At 45.3% G+C, this 14,373-nt stretch overlaps 1 protein-coding gene across 1 annotated transcript in view; it reads right to left on the bottom strand.

Moving 5' to 3' along the window:
* The window catches only part of LOC103267214 (zinc transporter ZIP11-like), a 242,408-nt gene that overhangs the window by 190,858 nt on the left and 37,177 nt on the right, over positions 1-14,373 (bottom strand). The window lies entirely within an intron of this gene.

The raw sequence follows: 14,373 nt of genomic DNA, 5'->3' as shown, positions 1-14,373 counted from the left end.
CGCCTCAGTCTTCCAAGTAGCTGGAACTACAGGCGCGTGCTACCACGCCCAGCTAATTTTTGATTTATTGTAGAGATGAGGTCTCGCCAATTTGCCCAAGTGGGTCTCGAACCCACAGGCTCAGGCAATCCACTCACCTCAACCTCCCAAAGCACTGGGAATACAGGCTGAGCCACCGAGCCCGGCCTTGAACCTTGCAATTTCTCGAGTTAGGTCTTTAACCCCAGATGGTAGGTACTATCCTAAACCAAAAAGCCACCCCCAGAATTCCTGGAGCTACAGTTGTAAGAACTCAATTTTGGATAGGATAGAGTTGACCTTGAAAGGATGCAGTCTAGTTTGCTGTCATCTAGCCTATAATTCAGTGATTCTCAACCAGCAATGACGTTGCCCTCTGCAGGACATTTGGCAATGTCTGAAGATGTTTTTAGTTGTCACACTGCAAGCAAGGTAAGGAGAGGTTGTGACTGGCATTCATTGAATAGAGGCAAAGGGGCGGATAAACATCCTCCAATGCATAGCACACCCCTGAAAACAAGGAAATATCTGGCCCCAAATTTCAGTAATAACATTGCTGAAAATCCTATTCTAATTGAATCTTTCTAAGACAAATTGCTCCTACTTCATGAGTTCCACTGCATTATAACATGACTCTAATTATTACAAAGTCCTTCCTTATGTTGAGCTGAAATCTGTATCCCTTCCATTTTTGCCTATTAACTGTAGTTCTGCTCTGTAGAGCACCAAAGAATATGTCTTTCCTGTATAATATGTGACAGGCTTTGAAAATTTTGAGGACAACTAGTAAGTCAATGTCATATTGGTCTCATCAACTTTCTTACCTTTAAAAAGGAAGAAGATAGCTAATATTTATTGACCACTTACTACTTCCAAGGACCAAGCTTTACACTTGACATCTTACTTTGTCATCACAACAACTCCAGAAGGCAGATGTTGTTTTCTATTGCTATTTGTAGATAAAGAAATCGAATCATGAAGTAAGGTAATTTGCTCAAGGTCCCATAGGGAATACGTGGCAGATCCAGCGAACAGACCAAGCAAGACTATAACCAACCCAATGAGAGGTGAAATGTGAAGGAGAAGAGAAAAATGAGACTGGGTCTCAAACCTCAGCAAAGTCAATTTAATAAAAGGCGCTCCCGCAGATGAGCTAGACATGGTGGCCTGCCTGTAGTCCCAGCTACTCAGGAAGCTGAGGCAGGAGGATAGCTTGAGCCCAGAACTTCAAGGCCAGTCGGGGCAACATAGTAAGAACCCATCTCAAAAACATAAGAAGAAGAAGAAAAAAGTTATCCAGCTTTGACCAAATTAAACACCCACCTATGGTTGTTTACTCTTATAGATGCCATGACATCATTTGGCTAGAGTACAACCCACTACCCATCATAATAACATGACAGCCATCACCAACGTATAAAATGTTGAATGAGTTTCTAAAAATTACTTAATTATGCCTTGCCTTGAAAAATCATCTGTATCACCCATCTCCAAGGCAGATCCAGGTATTACAACAGCAAAAATAAAGAACAAATTCATGCATAAATCCATGAATTCCCTTCTGCCAGCTGCCATTCACACTTGCTCTAGGCCAAATGCACCCAGCAAAGTCTTAGTACCACCCACGGAAAACCGCATCTGCCTCCGTCTCCCGAAACACTGGAAATGCCTCAGCTCAATAGGACAGGAGCTGAGACTGACCAGTTCAGCTAAGCCAGACCGTGGAAAAAGACCACCAAAGGAAGCCTGAGAGCTCCCTCTACCCTCTCGGTCTAAACCATCCCTTTGCGAGACTTTGTCTCACTTTAGAATTCAACAGCCCTTAGTGGCTGCCACTCATGAGATGAAAAAAGCAGAGGTTGCAGTCACAGAGAGAGACTAGAAGATGCTACGCCGCAGGCTTGAAGATGGAGACAAGGCCACGAGTCAAGGAATGAAGACGGCCCCTAGATGCTGGAAAGGCAAGAAAACAGATTCTCTTCTGAAGCCTCCAGAAGGACCACAGCCCCGCCACCACCTGGATTTCATCCCAGTTAAAACCACCTGGACTTCTTTTTTTTTGTTCTTTTGTTTTGTTGTTGTTTTTTTTTTTGAGTTGGAGTCTCTGTCGCCCAGACTGGAGTGCAGTGGCCGCTCCCGGCCACCGCAGCCTCGACCTGCTGGGCTCCGGCGATCCTTCCGCCTCAGCCTTCCGAGTAGCCGGAATTACAGGCACGTGCTACCACGCCCGGCTAATTTTTTTGATTTATTGTAGAGAAGAGGTCTCACCAAGTGGCCTAGGTGGGTCTCGAACCCGCGGGCTCAGGCAATTCAATCACCTCAGCCTCCCAAAGGCGCGGGATTACAGGCTGAGCCACCAAGCCCGGCTACACTGGTGTTCTTCTAAGTCACTGGATTTGTGGTAGTTCGTTATAGCAGTAACAGGGAACTAATACAGTATATAAAGGCATGCTTCCTTTTTTCACTTTATTTTTCACAACACTCTCAGGTCCACAGCAAAACTGAGTGGAAAATACAGAGAATTCCCACATACCCCTTACCCCCCACACAGGCAACTTCCCCCACTATCAGCATCTCACACTGCCTTAGGGTACATTAGATACAAGTGATGAACCTACATGACACTGCATAATACCCAAGGTCCACAGGTTAAATTAGGGTCCGATGGTGTGGTATCTTCTACGGATTTTGGCAGATATAGAATGATATATATCTACCATTATAAAACCATACACAGTAGTTTCACTGCCCTAAAAATCCTCTGTGCTCCACCTGGTCATCCCTCCCTCCCTACTAACCCCTAGAAACTCCTGATCTTTTCACTGACTCCATGGTTTTGCCTTTTCCAGAATGCCATAGAGTTGAAACCATACAGTATGTAGCCTTTTCAGATTGGCTTCTTTCACTGAGTAATATGCACTTCAGATTCCTCCGTTTCTTTTCATGATTTGGTAACACATTTCTTTTGAGAGTTGCAAATTATTCCATTATCTCAATGTACCACAGCTTATGTCTCTATTCACAAAGACATCTTGGTTGCTTCCAGGTTTGGGCAATTACTAATAAAGCTGCTATAAACATTCGTGTGCAGGCTTTTGAGTGGACAGAAGTTTTCAATTCATTTGGGTAAATAAACACCAAGAAGTGCAACTGCTGGTCCCTATGATAAGAATGACTTTTCTAATAACCCCCCAGCATAAGTGGCTTGCCTAAAACTCTCCACACTAGCAAAGCCCCCTTTAAATGTTAGGCATTTTTTAATCTGGGTGTAGTGCCATATTAACTAGCTGGCACAGAAGCAGGAAACGGTGTATCTGATTTACCCTCAATTACCCCTAAACAAGCAGGGAATAGGCCACAGAGAAGGAGGTGAGCATGGCCCCAAGACTTTGGGAAATGGGCTCCAAGGACAAGTCTTGCCAACCAGTCCTTCCTGAGCCCAGATGGCAGACAGCAAAAGTCCTGCAGCTGGGGCCCTGCCTGGAAAAGCAAACAGCTGGCCTTTCAGGGCCATCCTGAAGACACCAGATGCAACCAATAGGTGCCGATAACCAATACCTTCCCCTTCGCCACCTTTGTCTATAAAAGGAATGCATGATCAGGTTTCAACACACATGGCAGTAGCCTCGCTCCACTCTCAATGTCCTTGCCTCTTTACTCACAAAATAAAAATGAAAAGCCCAATCAATCAAGTAAACCCAGGGAAAAGTTTGCGTGGGGCCCATCCTCCAAGTTAGATGTTTCTAAGATCAGAATAGCCCAATTTCTTGCTAAATAATAGAAGAAGCTGAAAGGAGTATTTTCAATAACAACAATGACAACAGGAAGCTTCTGAAAGAAAAAAAAAAGCTGAGGAAATAACCAAAACAAAAATGGATTGAATATCTAACTTCAATCTTTGGGCTGGTTTGGAAGGTCTGCAACAGCACTGGCAAATTTGGATGTGGAACAAAGTGATTCTCAAGCAACTTCATGTTTGAGAAGCTGGTTGTAATTTTTTCACTTCTTCCCAAGGTTGTATATCACCTTTGTTCTCTTCTTCATACACTTCCTTGAGTCTCAGCTACTAACATGACTTCCGCTTCCATCTCTGCTCACAGAGGAGCAAATAAATGACTTGAATTAATTAAAAAACCCTGATCACAATTTCCAAAAGATGGAAACGGCCCAAATGTCCACCAGCAGATGGATGGGGAAACATTCCATGAGAAAGCCTTGAAAAGGAATGAGGTTCTGATGCAAGAAACAACATGGATGACCCTCAAAAACACACTCCTAAGTGAAAGAAGTCAGACACAAAAGTGTTAAGGTGAGTGCAGAGAAAAAGAGAACAAGCCGGGGAGTCAGACAAAGAAAATAAAATTTATTAAAGAGCAACGAGAGAAAGACTGGTCCTAGAAAAATACCAGCTCCTTGTTCTTTTTGTGGGTCCCTCTTATATTCGGTATCTGAAGTCTGGCTGTCATGTAGTACACATAGTTCTGAGGAAGCTGGTGCTGGTGGTCACGCAGCCTTAAGATGTAACCTTGACAAAGCAGGTGTTAGCAGTGAAAACAAGACATCTCTTAAGCAATGCAAGGTTAGCACAATAACAGTGGGCGCCCCCATGTAAGCCCTATCAAAAAGACCACATAGTATACGACTCCATATTTATAAAATATCCATAATAGGTAAATCCACAGAGACAGAAAGCCAATTACTGGGAACAGGGGGTGGGAGAGAGAGGAAGGGGGAGTGACTACTTAATGGGTACAAGTCTCCTTTGGGGTGATGACAGAGGTAATGGTCACACAACACTGAGAATGTACTAAATACCACTTAATTGTATACTCTAAAATGACTGATGTTGTTATGTGAATTTTACCTCAATTTTTTGAACAATAGAAATTGAGACTGACCTACTCGACCATTAAGGACCCATCCTGGGCGGGCTCAGTGGCTCAGCCTGTAATCCCAGCACTTTGGGAAGCCAAGGCAAGTGGATTGCCTGAGTCAGCGGGTTTGAGACCAGCCTGGGCAACTTGGCGAGACCGCTTCTCTACAATAAATCAAAAATTTAGCCAGGCATGGTAGTGCATGCCTGTAGTTCCGGCTACTTGGAGGCTGAGGCAGAAGGATCACCGGACCCCAGTAGATCAATGCCGGGGTGGCTATGAGTGTGCCATGGCACTCCAGCCTGGGCAATGGAGTAAGACTCCAACTCAAAAAAAAAAAAAAGGAAGGACTCATCCTGTCTACTGCCCCAGCTGTGTGCTGAACCCTCCAGCTCCCTCGTCTTGCCCACCCTTTCTTTCAAGTATCCTCACCCTTTTGTCTGAGTTCATGTTTATAATGGGAAAATGCAGGATTAAGATCAGGTCTGAGTTTGAATCTTGGCTTGCCATTTACTAGTTAGATAGTCTTAAGCAAATAACCTAAGCTTTTTGGCAGCTCAGCTTTGTCACCTGAAAATCATACTATCTAACAGGGCTGTTGCTCTAAGAACCATATGATGCAATGCATGTCTCACACCAACACTGTTCCTGGTAGGAAATACCAGATGAGTCAGTGTTATTCTGGATTCCCCCTCTCTCTGAGCTGCTTTCTCTAAACCTGCTCTCTTCCTTCTCCTGTCTTGCTCTGCACCCCACTTTTAGGGCGGCTCTTTCCATCACACTGGATTTGTTATTTGTGTCCCACACCCCGTTTGACTTTGTACACACCCAGGATTGGGCTGTACCTTGAGCACCTCTGTCTTCTGGCACCTGGTAAGAGTGGTTGTTCAATACTTGTTGCCTAAATGTGTTCTCCGACATCCTTGCTAATGAAAGGGGGTGACGGGGGTGGAGAAATCCGAACACATGATCAGGAAGTGAGTCAACACTCAGTTTTTAATCTATCACTTCAGTTTTACAGTAATTTTTACCTTCCAAATTAAGTACTATATAGGCTCACACTCAAATGCCTTCACTCTTTTGACAAACACTGACTGAGTAATTGTTTAAAATAACAGAGTGCTTCATGGGTGTGGAAAGAAGTCAACAAAGAATTTTCAAAGCTTCGTGGATAATCTACTGAACAGTCTACTGATAGAAACAGGCTCATTTGGAATTGAAAGGGGCTTTAGGAGACTAATTAGTCAAAAAATTCTCTTAACAAAAGAAAAACTGGGACTCAAAGCGATTCAGTGGCTTTCCCCAAGTCCCAGAACAAGTTAATGCCATCCAAAGTTGGCTGCACCAACCCCAGATCAAATTAGTACCATGCGTCACCCCTAAAAATGACTGAAAGTCTTGGAAGAAATTCTAAGAGCTACACAGTAATGACCAGGTTTAAGTTATTGCTTCCTCTATTACCAGGCAAAGAAGCCTAAACCAAAATGGGGATGAATCAGCTTCAGCAATAACCAAATGAAACTGATCCCATGGCGTTCCCCAAAATTGTGATATATGCTACTCCAAGAAAAACCAAAACAGAACACTTCTGGCAACTAATAAACAATGGTAAAGATCCTGTTAAACACTTGACTTCTAGAAGATAGATCAGACCTTACAACGTTAAACCCATTAGTAGCCCTGATTGCCTTAGAAATAGGTAGAGAAACAAGCAACTTGATAACTTGCAATATAACCCCCTCCTAATAGCATAGCTAAAGCTGGAATTTCAAAACAAGACATACAGACATTAGGTCTAGAACTCTGAATAAAAGGCACCTTCCTCTACTGTAAACTACACTTTTAAAAAAGAAGAACAGTTTAATGCAGTATATATCCTGATTGGGATCCTGGAACAGAAGAAAAACATTAGTGAGAAAACTGGTAACATCTAAATAAAGTCTAGAGCTTAGGGAATAGTAATGTAGAAATGTTAATTTCTTAGCTTTGACAAACATACCATGATCGTGTAAGATGTTCACGTTAGGAAAGTTGGATGAAGAAAAAACCTGGTCTACAGAAATGCTCTGTACTATTTTGCAAACTTTTCTGAAAATCTAAAACAAACAGCTTATTAAAAATTGATGATAATAATAACAGTTACCAAGGCCTCAGAGAAGATTGAGGGAGATCATCCTGGCTGAGAAGCATAAACTGTGCAAGCAAAGACTTGAAGCCAAGAGCTCCCACAGTTTTCTTTGTGGGGTCAGTAAAGTGATTAGCCCAGGGCTTTACTAAATGGTAGTCAGAGGGGGTGACGTATATGCTTTTCCTCATTGAAACCTACAGCCCCATCTCTGTGGTTCAACAACTCACCCAAGGACATTCAGCTGGAAGTGACAGAGCTGGGAATGTGAAACCCAGACCTGATTCCAGAGTCATGTTCTTAATCTTGCCACTCCCCTCCAATCTCTTGGATATATAAACATCTCTTAAAATAAAAATATGAGGCCGGGTGCGGTGGCTCAAGCCTGTAATCCCAGCACTTTGGGAGGCGGAGGCGAGAGGACTGCCTGAGCCCAAGGTTCAAGACCAGCCCGGGCAACTTGGAGAGACTCTGTCTCTACAATAAATCAAAAAATTAGCTAGGCATGATAGCACATGCCTGCAGTTCCAGCTATTTGGAAGGCTGAGGTGGAAGGATTGCCTGAGCCCAGAAGGTTGACGCTGGGGTGGCCGTGAACATGCCACTGTACTCCAGCCTGGCCAACAGAGTAAGACACTGACTCAGAAAAAAATAAAAATATGGTATTCACATGATCACCTACTCAGTACAACTAACAAGAGAACTTCCTGCTAAATATAATTTTCAAATGTTTACAACACTAATGTGAAATTCCTAATCCAGTCTGGAATATCACAAAAAGTATGCTGTAGGGCTTCTAGTTAAACATGGCCGGTGGAACACAAGCTGCTCACTTTCAAATTCCCACTACAGTACAGGGATAAGAAGGATGCAAAGGCTAAAATTGACAGGAAGAGGACAAGGCAGCCTCTGTGTTTTGGAAAACAGAAGAGAAGGACAAGTCATTACTGGCAAGAGACAAGAAGCACAGTACTTCAACTCACAGGGCCACATAACAGCCTGAGAGTCTGTGAAAACGAGAGTGCAGACAAGCCTATGAAGAGGACTGGTGAGATCCTGGGTAAGAAGCAATTAAACCCCAGACTCCTCCTGCACCCCAGGTAACCAATCAACTGTCCCATCAGGCATTCCAGAAGTCCCAGCCCAGCTAGCAGTGAGGGCACCATGCTGAAAACAGGAGGAAAAAGCGATAGTCCGTTTGCTGAAATGAGGACCCCACCCAGTGTCCTCCCACATCTTTGCCCTGATTTCACAATGAAAATTCATTGGTAGAAAAGGATCCTGTGGCCGGGCTCGGTGGCTCAACCTGTAATCCCACGCTTTGGGAGGCCGAGGTGAGTGAATTGCCTGAGCCCGCGGGTTCAAGACCTACCTGGGCAACTTGGAAAGACTCATCTCTACAATAAATCAAAAAATTAGCCGGGTGTGGTAGCGCACACCTGTAGCTCCGGCTACTCGGAAGGCAGAAGGATTGCCGGAGCCCAGCAGGTCGAGGCTGCGGTGGCCGGGAGCAGCCAATGCACTCCAGTCTGGGTGACAGAGTGAGACTCTAACTCAAAAAAGAAAAAAAAAAAAAGAAAAGGATCCTGTGTACAAAAACTCAATTTTCAGAAATGTTTCTGCATGATAATGTAACACCCACTAGGACTGTGTGTTTGTCAAAGAATCCTAAGTCACAGCCTTAATACCAGAAGGCTGAAAGGGATTGAAGGAAACCTTTAAAAACAGCAGATATTTACAAACTCTTTCTCATAATCCCTAGTAAAACTCATGATACAAGTCTTTTTTTCTCAAAATATAACACAAAATTCCCCAAAGATCCAAATTTAGAATGCTATTTATTTCCCTCTGGTATCAGAGGTACCAGCACAGAATAATGAAAAACAATCAAGCCGGGTTCGGTGGCTCAGCCTGTAATTCCGCACCTTTGGGAGGCTGAGGTGAGTGGATTGCCTGAGCTCACGGGTTCGAGATCCACCTGGGCAGCGAGACCTCATCTCTACAATAAACCAAAAAAATCAGCTGGGCGTGGTAGCGCATGCCTGTAGTTCCGGCTACTTGGAAGGCTGAGGCGGAAGGAACGCTGGAACCCAGCAGGTCGAGGCTGCGGTGGCCAGGAGCGGCCACTGCACTCCAGCCTGGGCAACAGAGTGAGACTCCAACTCAAAAAAAAGAAAAAAAGAAAAACAATCAGCTAAACCACTCAGCCCTTTTCATTTCTGTTTAAGTGCTCATTTTTAGAACAATTTCAGCTCTGAAAATAAAAATGAATTTGTGAAGAGTTCCTTAAGGGATAGATCAGAATATTCTGGCATGATGGGTATAATTGAGCATCTCCTTTATTACAGTAATGATGGTTTATAGGCTGGGAAAAAAAAAAATCCATGCCACAAACAAAATTTCCCTCTTAATAAAAAGGGAAGAGGTGCCAGGCACGGTGGCTCATGCCTGTAATCCCAGCATTTTGGGAGGCAGAGGCGAAAGGACTGCCTGAGCCCACATGTTCGAGACCAACCTGGACAACATGGTGAGACCTCATCGCTACAATAAATTAAAAAATTAGCCAGGCACGGTAGCACATGCCTATGGTTCCAGCTCCTTGGAAGGCTGAGGCAGGAGGATCGCCTGAGCCCAGCAGGTCAAGGCTGCAGTGGCCATGAGCATGCCACTGCCCTCCAGCATGGGTGACAAAGTGAGATTCTGACTTTAAAAAAAAAAAAAGGGGGAAGAGGAAATAATTGCACATAGCTCATTTAAATCAATGCACTGAATATCAGTATCAATTATTCACATCTTTAAAGAAGGTGCACAAACATCTACAGAAGACAGGACCACAGAGTTCATAAGAAGAGCACCCAACTCAGTGTCCTCCCTCAATGTCTGTGGAAGCAGAGGAACAGGGACTCTAACCTCAAAAAGTTTTCTGTATAATTAAGGAGCAGACACAAATTTGCAATCCATATAAATCAAAGCAATAATGACTCCGGAAGCACAGAAGCCAAGTACTGTCTCCAAGTTCTATCTTCAGATCAGATATAAAATTAACGATATAAAATTTAAAAGTCAGTAAGTACCTAGTCAGTGACTGTTAAATAACCAACATTATGCTAGACCTGGGAGACTGAAGGTGAGGAAGAAAAATTCAAAGCAGATCTGGGTTCTGCCTTCTAAAAGCTATGTCCCACAGTGAGAGGGACTACAAGAGACATCTGAAAGGGTAAATGAAGAAAGTCTGCAGGATTGCCCCAAAAGGAGATGCCAACTTAAAAAAAAAAAAAAAAGATAAATAAGTAAATGAAAGAACGGGGAGGGGCTCATGAAGTTTGGATGCGGTTTGAGGAAAAAAAGAAAAAATGAGGCGGGGACCTTTCTAGCTGGGAAGGACAGAGTGGGCGGAGTCTGGGGGCAAGGGAGCTAAGGCTTACACGGTGGGGTCTGCAAGGTGATCCTTCCGGACTGAAGCAGCCAGGCAAAATGGTTTGGACTTCAGACAATGGGTGGGCTGATTCCAACCCTGGCTGCACACCAGAACGGGAGTTTTCAAGATGAAAATGCCCTCCACAACCTACAGAAACAGACTCGTGGGGTGGGGGCACAGGCCCTGTGTTTTAAAGTCCCACGATTTTTGTTTTGTTTTGTTGTGTTTTGTTTTTGAGTTGGAGTCTCACTCTGTCACCCAGACTGGAGTGCAGTGGCCGCTTCCGGCCACTGCAGCCTCGACCTGCTGGGCTCCAGCGATCCTTCGGCCTCAGCCCTCCAAGGAGCTGGAACTACAGGGGCGCGCTACCACACCCGGCTCATTTTTTATTTATTGTAGAGATGAGGTCTCGCCTGCCCAGGCGGGTCTCGAACCCATGGGCTCAGGCAATCCACTCACCTCAGCCTCCCAAAGGCGCGGGATGACAGGCTGAGCCACCAAGCCCGGCTACAGTCCCATGTGTGATGCTGAAGCGGCTCGGCCAGCATTGAGCAGGTCAGAGTGAGGCAGCCACCAAGGCATCGCCAGCGGGGTGAAGGAGGCATTTTGGAAGGGTGATGGTGTGAGAAAGCAGTAAGGGGTAGATGGGAAACCAACCGTTCAGCCACTGAGCTATAGGAACAATCCAGAAGTGAGGTAGGGAAGGTCCAGACCAGAGATGGGGCAGAGACCAAGACCAAGGAAGGAATCTGCGTCTCTCCAAAATGAGGTCGCCTGTGTCTGCTGAACATCGAGTCACTTGGTCAGAAACCCCGGGTGGGTGGCCACATGAACTTTGCATGGAGTCGGCTTTAAATGTGGCATGTCGCTGATGAAGCATGACTCAGAATGAATCAAATTCGTATGGGGGCTCTATCTGTGCCTAATCTGCTTTTACCAAGAAGTCAGCTTCACAGTATCAGCTTCAGATAATTTTACGGAATTAAACTAACAGCTCAAAATTAAAATCAATTTCATTCAGCTTCAATTACAGTTATTAATTGGCATAGATCTGCTTGGATGACCCGACTCTTCTCAGCTACACCTACCCAGTGACAGTGATGGACGAGAGCTTGGCTTCCACTCTCCAAACTAGGGAAGAGTTTTCAAAAAAAAAAAAATCTACAGCCAGGCACAGTGGCTTATGCCTGTAATCCCAGCACTTTGGGAGGCCGAGGTAAGAGGATTGCCTGAACCCAAGGGTTCGAGACCAGCCTGGGTACCTTGGCGAGACCTCATCTGTATAATAAATCAAAAAATTAGCCGGTCATGGTGGCCCACACTGGTAGTTCCAGCTACTTGGAAGGCTGAGGCGGAAGGATCGCCTGAGCCCAGCAGGTTGAGGCTGCAGGGTCACTGCCCTCCAGCCAGGGTGACAGAGTGAGACTCCAACTCAAAAAAAAAAAAAAAAATCTGTCACATGACCCAGTAATTCCTCTCCTAGATAGCTACCCGAGAGAAATGAAAACATACATCCACACAGAGTCCTGTCCAAGATGTTCAGGCCGAGCATGGTGGATAACTCCTGTAATCCCAGCACTTTGGGAGACTTAGGCAAGAGGATTATCTGAGGTCAGGAGTTTGAGACCAGCCTGGGCAACACAGCAAGACCTTGTCTCTACAATAAATTTTTTTAAAAATTAGCTGGAAGTGGGTGGCACACACCTGTAGTCCCAGCTATGTGGGAGGCTGAGGTAGAAGGATTGTCTGAGTCTAGTAGGTTGAACCTGCAGTGGCCGTGATCCTGCCACTGCACTCCAGTTGGCAACGGAGTGAGACTCAAAAAATAAAAAGAATGCTCACAGCAGCTTTCATAGTTGCCCCAAACTGGAAACAACTCAAATGTCCATCAACAGGAGAATGGATAAACACTTGTAGTATGTTTATAAAATGAAATACTCTAGCACTAAAAAGAAGAAACTACTATTACAGCAATATTGGATGAATCTCAAAATACTTAGATTGAGTGAAAGAAGACAGACTACACACACACACACACACACACACACACACACACACACACACACACACACACACATATGGAGAGAGAGGTTAGGGAATAGCAACTCCATTTGGGACGACAGAAATGTTCTCTATCTCATTTTGGGTGGCAGTTATACAGGTGTATCCACTTGTCAAAACTCACTGGGCTGACACTTTACGATCTGGGCATATTATTGTATATAAATCATACCCAGTTTTTAAGTCTTTTTTTTTTTTTGAGTTGGAGTCTCACTCTGTCACCTACACTGGAGTGCAGTGGCCGCTCCCAGTCACTGCAGCCTCAACCTGCTGGGCTCCAACGATCCTTCCGCCTCAGCCTTCCAAGTAGCTGGAACTACAGCCATGCGCTACCACACCCGGCTAATTTTTTTTGAATTATTGTAGAGATGAGGTCTCGCCAAGTTGCCCAGGCGGGTCTCGAACCCGCGGGCTTAGGCAATCCACTCGTCTCAGCCTCCCAAAGCACGGGATTACAGATTGAGTCACCGAGCCCAGCTCAGTTTTTAAGTCTTAAAGGGGCTGTGTGCATCCCAGATTCTGATGAACCACATTTGCTCCACAGACAGCATGCTGTGTAGCCAGGTTCTAGGGTCTACCCTAAAATGGTCCCTGAAGGGATAGGCTTGGGTCATCCAACAGTCACTAAGTACCTCACAAGGTACAGGCCCATCCTAAGTACCGGAACTAGACGATCATGGCAGTCATACTCAAAGGGACTTCCAGCACCCATTCCCAGTGATCACAGGTCTCCCCGGAAGTCCTGGGCTATAGTAAGTTCCTTAAAACAAATGCAATCACCCAAGACATGTTGGGGCTTCAAATTTTCTGACCAGCAACTTAATTCTAACCCTATGCCATAAAAACGGAGCTGAAAAGAGTTAGCCACCAAGCCCAGTCCTGCTCCCAATCTAAGCTCCCATTTCCAAGCACAATTCATCTCAACATCTACCAAGCAACTACCATGAATGAGACGCCCACCTGGACTGCCCTCCCCACTTCTCCCCTAAACCCTCCACCCCCCATCCCCCCAGTCTTAGTCTCACCTAAAGTAAGACTGCTATGCTCCAAAGTCTAATCATACCTGGACTTTTTGTTTGAGTTTGACGAGCCCCTTCTACAAACCCATTACTTTGAATCATAGAGGCATAAGTTACACTCATTACTTTGGTCTTTTCAAGGCAGATCCAGACCAGCTACAGGAGGAAGGACTCCCAGAATCCTTCACTTTGCCAATATCATTAACTCCATGCAGACTTCAAAAAAAAAAAAAAAAAAGATGATAAGGGGAGGGACATCCTTATTAAACCTTTTCACCAGCTGGTCACCAAGAGAGTGAGAACATGTTGCCCCAAGCTGCCTCCCCGTGGCACCCAGCCACCAATCCATCAGCACCCTCTCAACTCAGGCCTGTTGATGGACAATCGCACCAGCTGGTCAAGTCTCCCCCTCGCCCCTCCCCCCCCTCCCGGGCCCCAACACCACCACTCATTCATGGTGATCCAATCTGTCCCAGTTCTGGCTGCTAAGGAAGCAGCCCCTGCCAACACTTGAAGGAAGAGAAAACAGTCAGCTGTCTGGCTCCACTGAGTGAAAACTCCAAGATCTAGGAATGAGAAGCTTCTCCCAGCCTACTCATTGCCCTCAAGAGAGGTGAGAAACCACCAAACCACTGGCTCTGTGCCTCTCTCCTGTTTCAAACTAGCCACAAGGCACAGGGGCAGGACCTTCAAAGACAAGGAGGATTTGCCGGGCTCGGTGGCTCAGCCTGTAAGCCCACGCCTTTGGGAGGCTGAGGTGAGTGGATTGCCTGAGCCCGCAGGTTCGAGACCCGCCTGGACAGCGAGATCTCATCTCTACAATAAATCAAAAATCAGCCGGGTGTGGTAGCATGCGCC

Source organism: Carlito syrichta, unplaced genomic scaffold (assembly GCF_000164805.1).
Source record: "Carlito syrichta isolate Samal-C Ts95f unplaced genomic scaffold, Tarsius_syrichta-2.0.1 Scaffold308056, whole genome shotgun sequence".
Lineage (NCBI taxonomy): Eukaryota > Metazoa > Chordata > Mammalia > Primates > Tarsiidae > Carlito > Carlito syrichta.
Note: the sequence above shows the minus strand (reverse complement) of the source record. Positions and strands in the feature narration are given on the sequence as shown.